The sequence below is a fragment of the Dermacentor albipictus genome, chromosome 9 (genome assembly GCF_038994185.2).
Source record: "Dermacentor albipictus isolate Rhodes 1998 colony chromosome 9, USDA_Dalb.pri_finalv2, whole genome shotgun sequence".
NCBI lineage: Eukaryota > Metazoa > Arthropoda > Arachnida > Ixodida > Ixodidae > Dermacentor > Dermacentor albipictus.
Genome location: NC_091829.1, coordinates 4,971,866 through 4,976,847, shown reverse-complemented (window position 1 = coordinate 4,976,847; position 4,982 = coordinate 4,971,866). Strand labels below are relative to the sequence as shown.

The window sequence follows — 4,982 nt, the reverse complement described above, 5'->3', positions numbered from 1 at the left end:
GCGCGTTAAGTTAAGGCGCTCGAGCGCGCTCTAGCCAGCAGAGCGCGCTCTTTTAAGCTTAACGACTAAAAAGCGACTTCCGGTGCGTGATTGCGGAGCGCGCTCTACGCGCACCATCCTGGAAACGGTGCGCGAGAGCGCGCACCTGCTACGGCTTCCGGAAAAATGACGTCTTTCCTACTCTTTCCACCAATGCAAGTCCGTTCTCCTTGCCCACTCGTTCCTCTCGCCGCCGCGCTGCCGGCCGTCTGAAGCTGCTGTCAGGCGAGATCGGCAACGTGTTGGCGCGCATTGAGCTTGCATCGCATCGTAAGCTGCTGCTGCTGCCTCCGTCGCCGCGCGTCAAGTTCTTCTACCTCTTCATCGTCTAAACAAGGGCTGCAGAAGTACGGTCGGCGGGGCCATTTTCGAGAAGCGCGCGAAGTGCAATAGCGGATGCGGAAGCAACATAACATTTGCCAGACGGCACGTTCGTGCACCCGAAAACAGTCGGCGAAAATGGCCGTTAAGTTAAGCTCCGAAGGCGTCGCACTCGAGCGCACTCGAGCGTGCTCCCTTGGAGTTCGGAGCGCGCTAACTTAACGCGCCCATTCTATGCTCGCGCAGCAGCAGGAGCGAAATGCCGGTGTTGCACAGCGGTGTCACAGAGCCACCGCGCTGCGACCACTTCGGCGGCACAATCCAAATTTGTCGGACATCTCATTCTGTGCTGGAAACACTGGGAGGCAGGAAGTTTGAAAAAAACGGCCACTCCCGCCCGCGATGTCTCGGTCGTAGGTTCGTTATGCCAGTTGTTCAAGCCGTTCTGTACATTTATACTGGATATTAACTGGAGTCATTTAGCTGTTCTGATGCTGTTTGCCGTGTGTTTTGCATCAGTGCTTCGTGACATCGGCTGTATTGCGTATTTTCGCCGACGGCTTACTACCACAATGGCGGGATCTGCGTTCGCCGCCTTCGTGTCTCGGTGCGTCTTTGTACGTCGCACGTTCGGATAACACTTTTTCCGGTAAGTGAAATAAATTGCGCTTCGTTTTTCGTCAACAATGTGAATATATTTAGGTGTTAGCCGCGGCAATTCTTGATATATGGGCTCTTCTGCCCTGCGAGTTTTCGTCATTACTTTTATACGAGGGTTCTGCTTGTGTTCAGCCGTTCAGCACTACCGCGCTCCACGACTTCCGCAACAACAGTCAGAACTTTGCCCTGGTTGTTAGCCTGTGGTTAACGTAGCACGAGCCAACCGAAAGGAGTGCATTCGAAGATGACGCGCTGGCTGTAATGCTGAACCAGACTGAACTCGCCTTATTTTGTGTCCTTTTGTACTTGCGTGTGCGCGTGTGTGTCAGTGACCATGCAGTTTGTAGCCATCCCACTTTATAGCAAAACAAAAAATATAACTGTAATGTTTACTTCATCTATACAATTCCAAATTAAATCGTCTGCTGATGTACAAATTTCACTTGTTTTGTTCTAAATAAGCAGCAAAACCTTTAACCTAGTAGGTGCTTCATCTGGGAGTGAAATCACGACAGCTTGGCATTTATTAATGAATGACTGTGACTGGGTCACCTTATGTGTAATTGCAAATCTGCCTTTCAACTGACTTGATGCTATCTTATTTTGTTCCTTTCACTCTATAGACGGCTGGACATCCTTCTTGTACCTTGGCGCTAGCTGGATGACGGGACCTCATCATGATCAGTGTAAGCCAATGTACTGTACCCTCTCTGGTCCTCCCAGTGCTTTTTATGTGGGTTAAGGCCAGGGAGCGCTTCGTGGTAAAATAGCTAGTTGGTGTCTCACCAACGGCCATTTTTTAGCTCTGGTCCATTATAAGCTGCCACTATTATAACCAATTTCTCAGTGCCAGTGTACATACACAGTTCTACTAATAATTAGTTTCCCTAAGCCTTACAAAATTTACCTGTAGGTAGTCATTGCTATGTAAGAACTCACAAATTAACTCTGCTTTGTCATAGAAGTATTCCATACAGGAGTAAAAATTTTCTACAACAGTGTACATTACACCTTGCTTCCCTAATGCACAAATGTATTCAAGCCAGTATTTGATTAGTTTGATATTCTAAATGTTTTCTGTGTGATTTAGTTTCTTTACAGGAACTTACTGTACAGCATCAGCAAGCAGTCTTATTTAATATTTATGTGTGCTGTAAAAGGTGTGCTTTGCCGCTAGAATTGATAAAACATGGGCCAAGGCTTCCATACAAGGACAAACTTCAATTTCGTTCTACCACCATGAGCACTTGGCTGGTGCTTGCAAAATGAATCGCATCAAGTAGCTTGTGCCAGACTGTTTTTTAACCTTATTTTGAGGAGATCACAAAGTGATCTGTGGATGCGCCTGCGTCTGAGATATAGATTGCGCTGCAACATATGTGCGTGTAGAACAGGCATGATGCTGAGGGTTCCAGCAGTTTGCAGAGGTGCTTTTAAAATTTTGTCATGACTGCAATTTTACCTGTGCTGTTTTTTATCACCTATTTCAATAATATCATTGGATGTGTTATCAGAACTTATCAATCTATTTGCCCTGGCCCATTAGCCTGCCACATTTGCCTCTTCACTAGGTGGGCAATTATTCTGCATGGACCATTACTTGAATACACCTTTTTGTGTGCAGTAGCTTCTCAGTTGCAAGTCAGCATAGATGCTCAGAATTACCTGAGAGTATAGATACACTGATAATTTGCCACCTATACGAATCACTTCGCACTTTCTCACGCAAACAGCATGTTAACACTTCCAAGTCAGCGGGCAATGTTATCGTTTGATCACATCATGAGATACTTTCAACTTTGTATGAAGCATCATCCAAGGTGTTGCATCATTTGTGTGAGGTATTGCCAGAAGCCAATTAGGGTCACTTGAAAATATATCAACAAAAGTGATTGATCCAGCTAGGAGTGTTACTTTGGAACACTACTTTATCACCAGTCCTCCTTTGCATGCTACCTGCTTACTCTGTACTGTGTCATGTTTAAGTTTGAAAGAAAGGCAACAGCTAGGCAGCGCAAAATGCCAAACTTGCTTTTAGTTCAACAATATAAGACGCTATTTAACTTAATTAAGTTAGTATATCATTTGCCTGCAGAGTGAATTACTGTTTTAAACTGATTATATTTTGCAGGAAGCTTCTCAGACTTGTTTGACAGGTTGATAAGTGGCTTTTTAGCCACAAAACACCATACAATAATTTAAAGGCTGACTTTGACTCTGCTATGCAACTTAATGACTATATGCCAGGAACAAGGCCTCTGAGTTGGGGCGCTGGCTAACACTCCCAGTGTTCTACTAGGACACATAAATACCCAAGAAAGTGGATGGGAAAACGACGCCGCTGTAGCTCAATTGGTAGAGCATAGCACGCGAAATGCGAAGGTTGTGGGTTCAGTTCCCACCTGCGGCAAGGTGTTTTTTCATCCACTTTAATTTCCATTAATTTATCATTTATTTAATTTATTAAGCACAAGTAATTTCCCCTATGTTGTCCTTGGTGTCAGTGTTTGTTGGCTTCTCATGATAGGAAATATACTAGTCATTTTAAACATCATCGCATACATACCTTAAGATACCCGTAATTTAAGAGAAAGGAATGCTTAAATTTATTTTTAATGTGAGCCAAACTTCTTACGTAGCACATATTGCTAATTGAAGTTCCAATTTCAACATTCCCATTTCCTCCCTTGCCCTTTTTTTCCTGTTCTGTGCAGGTATTGCTTTCCTGTCTACAAGAACTGTCATGTGTGGCCTGTGACAGCAAGCTTTTGTGGGCAGCCAGTGCTCTCCTACGAAGGCTGGCCTACTCTGGCAGCGGCGGCAATCATCTTTAAGATTTATCGATGATCACCTTTGCTGCTATTTGTCACTCTTCTTAATTACACTTTCTGAATCTTTTCTAATCTATTAGGTAATAAAGTATGAGTATGTGACATGGTGTGAAGTTGATGCCTTGCTGCATTTTAGCTTGCAATCACCTTTTATGCATGAAAAGCTCATCATACAATTTATGAAAAAAGAAATAACAGCATATTATGATTTATCTTTCAGTATCTTGTAACATGCAACATACAAGGAATTCACTAATGGATGGTATGCCGAAGAACTGGCCATTATTTCTGCGTGATGCTGTGCAAGCATTTGGCGTTACCTTACAAGAGGCACCCGGAAAGTAAGTTACAATTTACTTTTAAATGAAGCATGGACATCAGAAAAAATATATTTATATTGCTAGTTAGAGTGGTTCGCAGAGTGTTTTTCCAGATGTGTACTATCCTTTATTTCTTAACTCATTGCAGCAGTGTTCTGTTGCGTATACTGGTGTAAGGCTATTGTGCCCCCTGTAGCTGAAACCAGGATATAATTTTTGCCTGAACTGCAGCATCACTGACAAAATTTTTCTTTGCTAGAAACTATTTCAATTTGGTGGAGACCCAGCAGGGCGAAGTTTTGTCAATAATGGTGTGTTTCACGCAGAGATGTTCTTGTTTAGGTCAATGAGTGAACATTGGAAGTATATCAGCATACAATACAGATCTTGTTTGATTTGCAAAATAATTCTGACAGGTGGCATTCAATTGATTGGTCTAATTAAAAAGCACAAATTGACCAATGAGGCTGTACTACACTATTCCCATGTTTCACATCTGGAAAAACTACCTCTGCATCACTCTATCCGACAATATAAACTTTTTTTTCTGATGTCCATGCCTCGTTTAAAATAAATTGTAACTGTGGGCAAACGTCGTGTTACTGTAAGAGCTGCCGCAAAAATTTGAGGGAATGTCTAATAAAAGTCTTCAGTTGTTCTTGTCAAGCTGTCCATTAGCCAACTTTTAGCGTAACGTTAGCAGGGCTAACTGAAGTACTTCTAGACGTCCATGGCTACAAAATGTCTTGATCAAGACAGCTACTAGGCTTTTGAATTAGCCGTTGAAGACATCTTTTAGACATCAAATAGC

The 4,982-nt window shown here is 43.0% G+C and overlaps 1 long non-coding RNA gene across 1 annotated transcript; it reads left to right on the top strand.

Annotated features, from left to right (window-relative positions):
* Positions 1 to 4,982, top strand: LOC135906104 (uncharacterized). The gene is made up of 3 exons (XR_010565632.2): positions 1 to 1,009; positions 1,644 to 1,706; positions 3,735 to 4,982. It is a non-coding gene; the product is annotated as an uncharacterized lncRNA (long non-coding RNA).